Genomic DNA, 11,502 nt, shown 5'->3' with positions numbered 1-11,502 from the left:
GTGCTTTTTGTCTTTTCTGTTTGCTGGGGGTGTGTGGAGAGATGATACTGATGTTGGGGTTTGAACTGAGGTGTAACACAGCTGCGGCCTTTGTAGGAGACCTCCATTCACTCATGTAAAATTGAGTGTGTATTGAGTCCCTTTATTAATAATCCCCCTGCAAAAAAAGACACATTATTCGTTTTAATTCCCATTTGTCTGCGATTTAGTTGTTTTTTCCCCATGTAAAGCACTTTACAACTTTGGTAAAAGTTGTCCTCTAGTATGTTAATTCAGCAAAGCACAACATCATTATAAAAAAACGACGGAGGATTTCAAATTATATGTAAGCATGAAAAATCCTGGTATCACTTTACAATAAGACTATACCTTATAAAGGTTTACGAATAGTTTGAAATTAATTTATTAATTAGGTTATGAACACTTTATAAATCATTAATAAGCTTTTATAAAGTCAGGGAAGTGCTGGTGCCTGGGGATCCAAACCACATTTCGCCCTCACATGATTAAATCAAATCTGCTGAAAATTGCTGATTTTGATTGACAGTTTTGAGTCTTGAAATTGAAAGATGCTTAATGCGGGGAAGGAAGGAAAGGAAAAGGAAAGTCAGTGAAATTTGCTTTGTCAGGCAAGACATGAGATAAACAAAGATGCCAAGAGACATCAAGATGGATGGGTTAAGTTAAAAAGTATCCGTTTTTGTGAAGATCGCGTTTTGTTTTGAATGTAAAATGTTCACCTGGGGGTGGACGAAGCCATTATCTACCTGCTGCAGCGTGCTCACTCGTACCTGGGTGGGTCGGGATGCACTGTGAGAATCACCTTCTTTGATTTCTCCAGTGCATTCAACACGATCCAGCCACAGCTACTGAGTGACAAGCTGCAGACTATGAGGGTAGACACGTCCACCATCACCTGGATTACCAACTACCTCACAGACAGGCCACAGTATGTCTGGCTGGACAGTGTCCTGTCTGATGTGGTGGTTGGTAGTACAGGAGCCCCACAGGGGACTGTGCTGTCTCCCTTCCTGTTCACCTTATACACCTCTGACTTTCAATACAACTCAGACTCATGCCACCTGCAGACATTTTCGGATGACGCTGTAGTGGTAGGGTATAAGGGATGGACGGGAGGAGGATTACAGAGCGCTGGTGGAGGATTTTGTGGAGTGGATGGGAAAAAATGATCTGCTTCTGAATGTGACCAGAGAGATGGTCATTGACTTCAGGAGGAAGAGGACGTCTCCACAGCCCCTGTGCATTCTGGGAAAGGATGTGGCTGTGATGGAGGACTTCAAGTACCTTGGAGTGCACCTAGCAACGGACTGAACTGGAGGGCCAACACTGACGCTGTTTACAAGAAGGGGATGAGTCGACTCTATTTTCTGAGGAAGCTGAGATCCTTCAACGTGTGCAGCAAGATGTTGGAGATCTTCTACCAGTCTGTTGCTGCTAGTGCACTCTTCTTTGCTGTGGTCTACTTGGGGGGCAGCATCAGGGCCGGTGACATCAGCAGAATCAACAAACTGATTAAGAAAAATGGCTCTGTCATCGGCATCAAACTGGACCCTTTTGAGGATGTGGTGGAGAGGAGGACTCTGAACAAACTGTTGTCCATCATCGATAACCCCACCCACCCTCTCCACCTGCAGCTGGAAGGACATCGGAGCTCCTTCTCCAACAGACTGCTCCAGCTCCGCTGTCACAAGGACAGGTACAGGAGAACATTCCTGCCTATACTGCCATAACCCTGTACAATAATTCCCCTCTGGCTGGCAGACAACTCACTGCTCCACAGCCTCTCTCTGTTAACTGGAACACAACATTCTCACTTGTCACTTTACATTGTAAATCATCTCATATGGATTACAGCATGTCCACACCACCGCATCTACTGACTGCAACTGTTCACCTGACCAGTCTGCCAGAGACTGATGTCCGCCAGGTCCTTGTCACTATTGCTTTAGTTCCACATCCAACAGTAATACTTTCTTTACTGGACTTGGACCCGTTGATTCTCCTATTAATTCAATATTTCCTGTAGTTATCACTAACAAACATAACAATAAACAACATGGCCCCTCCCAGTCTACACACAGTGTTAACATACCTGTCCTATGTAACACAACTTGAGCTTATGCCTACACTCTACATCAAAGAAGTAGGCCTAGGACTAAAAACTTAGTGCAAATCAGCTTGAAAAAGACTGACCCTGCATCTTTCATGCCCTAAAAGTTTTAAGCTTGCATTATTGAACATTAGATCGCTCTCTAGTAAGACTTTCTACATTAGTAATTTTATTTTTATGGTCTACATTTTTTATTTCTCACTGAATGTTGGCTCTCATCCACTGCCTCAGCAACACTTATTGAGGCTTCTCATCCAGGCTATAACTTTTTTTCACCGCTAGACAAGGCAAGAAAGGGGGTGGAATAGCAGCCATCTTTTCTGAACTGGTCAACTGCCCTGAACGCACTTTTGGAGATTTCTCAACCTTTGAATATTTAGCCATGACTATTGGAACTCAACAACACATTCTTGTATTAACCATCTATAGAGCCCCAAAGTACAATCCTAATTTTCTGTCTGCATTTTCTGAACTTTTGTCAGTTGCTATTATCAAATATGATAGAGTAATTTTACTGGGTGATTTTAACTTGCATATAAATGACTGTTCACATGCTAGAGCGATGGAATTCATGGACCTTGCTAGTAATGTAGACTTTACCCAACACGTGAGGAATGCTACTCACAACCGTGGAAATACACTGGACCTTATCTTTTCAAAGGGTATTGATGCTGATGTCTCATCTATTCTACAGGTTCCAGTTACTGATCACTCCTAAGTGTTCAGAGCCTAAAACAATGACTTATCGCCGTATTGACACCACTGCTAGGTCTACACTGGCTGAGTGTTTACCTGATCTACTTGACTCCTTTATTGCAAATTCCGATTCCCTTAATCATCTCACAGACAATCTGAATAGCATCTTGCTCAAAACACTTGACGCTGTTGCTCCTCTTACAATCAGAAAACGTACTAGGATTAAATCAGCACCATGGTTTTCAGATGACACCCGTTCACTCAAACAGATCTGTAGAAAGCTTGAGCGCAAGTGGCGTGTAACAAAACAAGAGAGTTATCGCCTTGCCTGGATCGAGAGTTTGAAGAAGTATAAACATGCACTTTCAGCTGCTAGGACAGCATACTTCTCTAGCTTGATTAACATTAATAAAAATAATCCACGGTTTCTGTTCGACACTGTCGCTAAACTCACGCGGAACGTCCGTGCCAATAGCTCTTCATACAGTGCTGATGATTTTCAAAAATTCTTTACAATTTCATCAATTAGAGATAAACTCACTGGTCCACACTCAAAATGATGGCTATGAAATCTCCAATTCTTCGATGGATGCAGACACTGTGACTCGGACCAACTGCACCCTTTCACAGTTTGAGATAATTTCCCCTGAGGCCTTTACCAGACTGGAAAGTGCTTCCAAACCCAAAACCTGCATATTAGACCCTATACCGTCTAATCTTTTTAAGGAACTGCTACCTGTATTAAGTAGTGCTGTTCTTGAGATTATAAATAAATCAATTCCATGGTTCCCTTAGCTTTTAAAACTGCTATTATTAAACCTTGCTTAAAAAACCTTATACTGACCCGCAAGTTCTGAACAATTATCGACCAATTTCCAATCTTCCTTTTATGTCAAAATTACTTGAGAGAGTAGTCGCTGATCAACTCAATTCCTACTTATCCAACAACAATCTTTTTGATAAATTCCAGTCTGGCTTTCGGTCCGTCATTCTACTGAAACTGCCTGGACCAGAGTAGTCAATGATTTACTAATTACTGTTGATTCTGACTTAACTTCATTGCTGCTGCTTCTTGACTTGAGTGCAGCTTTTGACACTGTGGATCACAGCATACTTCTAGACCGCTTGGAAAAGCGTATTGGTATCCATGGGACAGTGCTCTCATGGTTTCATTCATATTTATCAAATAGAACACGTGTACTTTACAACAATACAATCTCTGAATTTTCCTGAGTAAAGTTTGGTGTACCCCAGGGATCTGTCCTTGGCCCTATGCTCTTTGACATGCTTCCCCTTGGTGACATCATTTCCAAATATGGTATTAATTTTCATTGATACTCTGACGATACGCAGTTATATGTACCTGTAAAGCCAAATTACCTTTCCCAGCTCCTAAATTTAGAGGCATGTCTATCAGAAATAACAAATTGGATGGATATGAACTTTTTGCTGTTAAATTCTGATAAATCAGAGCTATAAGTTGTTAGACCTGCAAAATATGAGCATCAGTTTGAGAACCTGAGTGTCAATATTGATGACTGTATTATCTCTGAAAGCTCGACCGTCAAAAACCTTGGAGCGATTTTTGATTCCCGTCTGACATTCCGGTCTCATATGAAGGCTATTACCAAGACAGCATTTTTACATCTTAGTAATATTGCCAAAATTCAACCTGTTCTATCACTGTGTGATGCTGAAACCTTAATCCATGCGTTGTATCTTCCAGACTTGATTGTTGTAATGTCCTTTTCTCTGGTCTTCCTAGCTGTTCTACTAGAAGTCTGCAGCTTGTTCAAAATTTTGCGGCCAGAATCTTGATCAAAAACAGAACCTTTGACCATACAACACCTATTCTGGCCTCTCTTCACTGGCTCCCAGTGCAAGCTAGAGCTCATTTTAAGGTTCTTCTCTTAACTTATAAGGCCTTGCATGGACTTGCACCACCTTACTTATCTGAGCTGATTACACTGTATAGACCAGCATGCCCTCTTCGCTCTCTCAATGCTGGCCTCCTGGCCATTCCTCCAGTTAACAAAATATAAGTTGGTTTCAGAGCATTTGCCTACTGTGCCCCTTATCTCTGGAAGAGCCTTCCATTAAACGTTAAAGAAGCACAGTCAGTTGAAATCTTTAAATCAAGACTGAAAACCTACCTTCATTCATTACATTACTGCCTTCTCTAAAATTCAGCCTGGTATCACCTTTTAATATTTATTTAACATTGATGTTTTTAATGTGGTTGTTTCTCTTTTAATTTGTATTATTGTAAATTGATTGATCGCTGTATGTTCTGTATTAGCTGTAAAGTGTATTGGGACCATGCTTCATGGTGATTCTGCACTTTTAAATAAAAATTGATTGATTGTACATTTATATTTGTATTTAATTTAATATTCCATTCACTGCACTAATATGTACAGTTGCATCTCAATAAATGAAAATATTCATATATAACTCATGTATTATATGGATTCATTCAGGGCCGTAGCACCAAATTCTGGGCCCCCCACCCCCTCAACTCACACACTCCCCACCCGCCCGTCTGCCAAGGGCCTTACCCCCCACCACAATGGCTATATCTAACCATTATGATTTAACCATAATTCACAAGTCTACTTAAGCTACTGTATAAGAAAACACAACCACACAAGACTGTATTTACCCATTATATTTATTAGAGAACAAGAATGTGGCAAATCTTAAAATATAATAATAATCTTAAAAGGTAACCAAACAAAACATGACTCAATAGTCATTTTCATGTAAAGAAACAAAAAAGGCAAAAACTGATTTCAGAATCAGAATCTTTGCACAAATATTCCGGTTTACTCTGCAGAAAATGCCCACTGACGGGTCTACTTGCTGGCAAAACCACTGACGAGTTCCTTAAAGTCCAATGCTCTTGCCAATGTGCTTTCAATGGAGAGAAGAGCAAGACTGTTCAGTCTATCTTGGCACATGGTGGACCTCAGTAGTTTTTAACCAGTTTCATCTTGCTGAAAGCACGTTCTCCGCCAGCAACGCTTACAGGTAAGGTGCAGAAAATCCTCAATGCAATGCAGATTTCTCCAAAAATGCTCTGTAGCTGCAGGTTATATATGGCATTGAGGAGCTGAAGAGGTGACAGGTTGTGAGGAAATGTGGCTTCATGTATTATTTTTAGGTGCAAAACTTCATTCTCAAAACCAGCTGTAGATCGTTGGGATCGTTCTTGTCAGAGTCCGGCATGATACTTTTGTTTGTTCTTCTGACATGTCAGCAAACTTCAGAATAGGTGCAAAAGTTTCACATATGTTGGCTGTGGTCTGAAATCTTGAACTCAAAGCACTGATGATGCTATCCATTGCAACAAAAAAGGTCTGGTTTCTGAATGTGTTTGCTGCATTGTCTTCATGTGTATTTTCATCTTCCCCCTCTTCATCAGGCAAACGTTTCCTTTTCCGTTTCCGCTTCCCTTCACTTTGAAACTGAGTGGGGATGTCCATGCTTTGGGCTACTAGCGAGGCCTCAACAAGAAGCAAGTCCCATTCACCCCGCAAAGCCTGCATTTCATCCTGTAGTGCTCTAATGTTTGATGCTTGAATATCCAGGGATATATTACCTGTTTGAAGAATCAGATTGCGATGTTCGATTGACTGTAGCACTTTAACCCACACAGTAAGCAAAATCACTGCATCAAAGGTGTGGAAATAGGTTTTTAAACTTTTTGCCCCCGATTTGGCATCACTTGTCAGATTGCATGTGCTTATAACACATTCCAGTGCAACCAGAATAGAGGGCAAACGAGTTGCCACAGCTTTGACAGCATCAATCTTGGCACTCCATAGTGTCCGAGGGACGATGAAGTGAGCATCCAGTTTCTTTCTTGAGGATTGCCCATCGATCTGGACTGGCACTGAAGAAATTGTAGAGACGATTTACAAAGCCAAAAAATGCTGCTACCTCAGTGCTCGACTGAGCTGCATGTACACCCACCAAATTGAGAGTATGAGCGGCACACGGGGAGTACAAGGCAAATGGATTGGCTTTCAAAATACTGGCTTGCACACCTTTCACTTTTCCTGACATGTTGGCTCCATTGTCATACCCTTGCCCTCTACAATCTTCTAATGGTATGCCTCTGGCTTGCAGAACATCAAGAATCATCTCAGAAATTTCACTGCCTGTCTTTTTAAAGAAGACTTTAAATTGGCAGAATCTTTCTTTTATCTTCCAAATGTCTCCATCTTTGTTTGTGTATCTCAACAGTAAAACATTCTGTTCAGTGTGTGACACGTCTGGGGTTGAGTCACATATTATGGAATAGTAGATGGCAGCTTCCCTTTCTTCCAAGATACTATTTAGCATTCGTTCGCCACAGAGATCGATGAATTCATTTTGTGTTTGAGGACTCAGATAGTGTGTTAATCTTCCCTTTTTGTGTTGCCTTATCATTTCCTAGTGGCTGTGTAAAACGTTATCATAACGGGCCAGCAACTCCAACGTACCAAGAAAAATTCCCATTATGGACATCACCTAAATCTGTAGTGTTGCCTCTAAAAGCCAGGTTCCTTGATGCCAAATGAAGGGTCACATCTAAAAGCCTCTCCAGAAGCAGCCTATTCTTTTCTATTTCCCCTTGCATCTGTTTTTGAAGATGCCCATCAACTCCACTGACTGTCAAAAGTGAGTGCTGAAGGTTCTTCCATTTTAAATAGCACTGTTTATGGGACATGCCTGTCTCGTGCTCTGGAAGTTTTTTGTACATGTAATTCCATTTAATGTGCTCTAATGTATATCCATCCTTGCTGTTTAGGGCACTTGTGGATGGCTTTGACAACTCATGGGAAAACAGCAGGCATGGAATGCAATAAAGAGCCTTGGCACTCTCACTGTGAATAAGCCAATCTCTTCTGATTTTCTCACGGCCATTTGGAGACTTTACATATTGAAGATATATTGGAAAGGGTCTACCCTCCATATCTGTCGGTGTCAATGTGTTGATTTTTTCTTTATTTGCCAGTGCACATACAATTATTTCCCTCTGGTGTTTATCTAACATCTCTGGCCATAATCCTGGATCTTCTGGGCAGAACTGTTCGGCTTCACCCTGACTACGTGTTACCTCTTCTGTCCTCTGTCCGTCCTCCTCTCTATCCTGAATGCAACCTTCATGTTCGCTGTCTTCTCTTTCACTATCACTTCCACCATCTTCTCTCACTTCTTCTCTATCTACATCAGGCTCCTCTGTGGGAGCATGAAGTATAATCAACATTAGTCTCTTATCAATTATTGCCAAATACACTAACACCCTGTTGCTGCAGTCATTCAAGTCAAAATAGTTTCATTTTTGCTTTCATGTTGAACTAGCTCACCTTGTCTCAAGTCTGCATCAGTGGATGATGGGGGGCTTGTTGCAGCTGCAGGACCACTTTCTGTGGCAGTTTCTGGAATGTGTTTCACAAATTATGTTTTAGCAGGCAGCTAGGATGGATGTTGGCCATTGTGTAAGCTAATATCATGAACCAGTAACCTACTGTTGCAATATAATGTTCATTTTATTTATCCTTTATGCCAACTTAACCAAGGCCTTATTAAAAGTGTAGCTCTTGGATAGCCTCTGCTTATTTTAGCAACGATAACGGAGGACGTATGGCACCTAATAATGCCGTTTCATCTTGTGTGTTTAAACGTTTGTGCTCACCTTTCTTTGCAAAGAAGTTCGTCAGAACTTGACTTCCTTCAATTTGCCTCCTCTCCCTGTCTTTTCTCTCCTTTCTCTTTTGAGAACCAGACTTACATTTTTTACGCTCTGACATCTTGCATATCACCGACACCGACACCGAGTCACTGAACCATCTTGCGCTTTTCTCAAGGGGTGTTCACAATAGTGTAGTGACAGCAGATTTGACTTTTTTGGAATAATATACCATACAATTTATAAAAACGAATACGTTAAGCTTCCATTTAGATTGATATTTATCATGAAATTTAGTTGAACAACAACACAAAATACTTTGAAAAAAAAAAAATCTAAACTTCCCATGGGCCCCGCTCTGCCATGGGCCCCCCCCCCCCCACAGCTGTGGTGGTTTACCCCCCTGTGCAACGGCCCTGGATTCATTACACACAAACTGAAATATTTCAAGCCTTTATTTGTCTTAATCTTGATGACTACGACTTACAGCTACTGAAAACCCAAAAATCTGTCTCAGAAAATTAGAATATTAGCCTACTTAAGACCAATACAAAAAACGATTTTTAATACAAAAATGTCGGCCGTCTGAAAATAATGTTCATATGTATGCACTCAGTATGTGGTTGGGCCTCCTTTGGCATGAATTACTGCATCAATGCGACGTGGCATGGAGGCGATCAGCCTGTGGCACTGCTGAGGTGTTATGGAAGCCCAGTGTGGCAGCCGGGTGTGGTTAGAGCGCCGGCTGCTGGGGTGAGGGGAGTGGCTAGGCCGGAGACCAGACAGCTGATCAGAATCAGGTAATCAGTCATTTAATATAAAGCATGTTGGTAACCTGGTTCTGGTCTGTCTTGCAGTAGGCTGGGTCCTGGGAGGATATCACAGCTGACACACACCTTCCTGGCCTTGCCCGTCCTGGAAGTGCCGGGGAGCAGTCTTTTTGTTTGCATTTTCTTACGGAATAAACGCTATCATTTTTGCCCAACCCCGAACCCTTCTGTCTCTCTTAATCCACCGGAGCGACCCTGCTCACACCCAGGTTGCTTTGATAGCAGCCTTCAGCTCGTCTGCATTTTTGAGTCTCGTGTCTCTCCTCTCCCTCTTGACAATACCCCATAGATTCTCTACAGGGTTCAGGTCAGGCAAGTTTGCTGGCCAATCAAGCACAGTAATTCTGTGGTCATTAAACCAGGTGTTAGTACTTTTGGCAGTGTGGGCAGGTGCCAAGTCCTGCTGGAAAATGAAATCAGCATCTCCTTAAGCTTGTCAGAAGAACAAAGCATGAAGTGCTCTAAATCTTCCTGGTGGGCGGCTGCGTTGAGTTTGGACTTCAGAAAACACAGTGGACCAACAACAGCAGAGGACATTGCTCCCCAAATCCTCACTGACGGTGGAAACGTCACACTGGACTTCAAGCAACGTGGATTCTATGCCTCTCTACTCTTCCTCCGGACTCTGGGACCTTGATTTCCAAATGAAATGCAAAATGTACTTTCATCTGAAAAGAGGACTTTGGACCACTGAGCAATAGACCTGTTCTTTTTCTCCTTAGCCCAGGTTAGACGCTTCTGACGTTGTCTCTGGTTCAGGAGTGGATTGACACGCGGAATGCGACAGTTGTAGCCCATGTCCTGGATGCGTCTGTGCGTAGTGGCTCTTGATGCTCTGAGGCTTACTCTCAAAAGGTCATTGCTGGAGGGTGTCAATGACTTTCTTCTGGACAACTGTCAAGTCAGCAGTCTCCCCCATGATTGTGAAGCCTACTGAGCCATATTGAGAAACTATTTAAAGGCTCAGGACACCTTTGCAGGTATTTTGAATTAATCAGCTGATTAGAGTGACACCGTGAGTCTACAACATTGAACTTTTTCACAATATTCTAATTTTCTGAGATACTGATTTTTGGTTTTTCATTAGCTGTGAGCTGTAGTCATCAAGATTAAGACAAGTAAAGGATGAAAGATTTCACTGTGTGTAATGAATCCATATAATACAGTGGGGCAAAAAAGTATTTAGTCAGCCACCAATTGTGCAAGTTCTCCCATTTAAAAAGATGAGAGAGGCCTGTAATTTTTATCATAGGTATACCTCAACTATGAGAGACAAAATGAGAAAAAAAAATCCAGGAAATCACATTGTCCATCCATCCATCCATCCATCTTCTCCCGCTTTTCCGTCAGGGTTGCGGAGGTAACAGCTCCAGCAGAGAGCCCCAAACTTTCCTTTCCCTGGCCACATCAACCAGCTCTGACTGGGGGATTCCAAGGCGCTCCCAGGCCAGGGAATAGATATAATCCCTCCACCTGGTCCTAGGTCTACCCCTCGGTCTCTTCCCAGCTGGACGTGCCTGGAACACCTCCCTAGGGAGGCGCCCAGGTGGCATCCTCACTAGGTGCCCGAACCACCTCAACTGGCTCCTTTCAACGCGAAGGAGCAGCGGTTCTACTCCGAGACCCTCCCGGATGACTGAACTTCTCACCTTATCCCTAAGGGAGATGCCAGCCACCCTGCGGAGAAATCCCATTTCGGCCGCTTGTATCCGCGATCTCGTTCTTTCGGTCATGACCCATCCTTCATGACCATAGGTGAGGGTAGGAACGAAGATGGCCCGATAGACAGAGAGCTTTGCCTTCTGGCTCAGCTCTGTTTTCGTCACAACGGTGCGGTAAAGCGACTGCAGTACCGCTCCCGCTGCTCCGATTCTCCGGCCCATCTCACGCTCCATTGTTCCCTCACTCGAGAACAAGACCCCGAGATACTTGAACTCCTTCACTTGGGGTAAGGCTTCATTCCCTACCTGGAGTGGACAATCCATCGGTTTCCTGCTGAGAACCATGGCCTCAGATTTGGAGGTGCTGATCCTCATCCCAGCCGCTTCACACTCGGCCGCGAACCGATCCAGTGAGTGCTGAAGGTCACAGACCGATGAAGCCATTAGAACCACATCATCTGCAAAAAGCAGTGGTGCAATCCTTAGCCCACCGAACTGCAAACCCCC

This window comes from Eleginops maclovinus, chromosome 12, assembly GCF_036324505.1.
Source record: "Eleginops maclovinus isolate JMC-PN-2008 ecotype Puerto Natales chromosome 12, JC_Emac_rtc_rv5, whole genome shotgun sequence".
Taxonomy (NCBI): domain Eukaryota; kingdom Metazoa; phylum Chordata; class Actinopteri; order Perciformes; family Eleginopidae; genus Eleginops; species Eleginops maclovinus.
The sequence above is the reverse complement of the archived record's forward strand: the minus strand, read 5'-3'. Positions refer to the sequence as shown.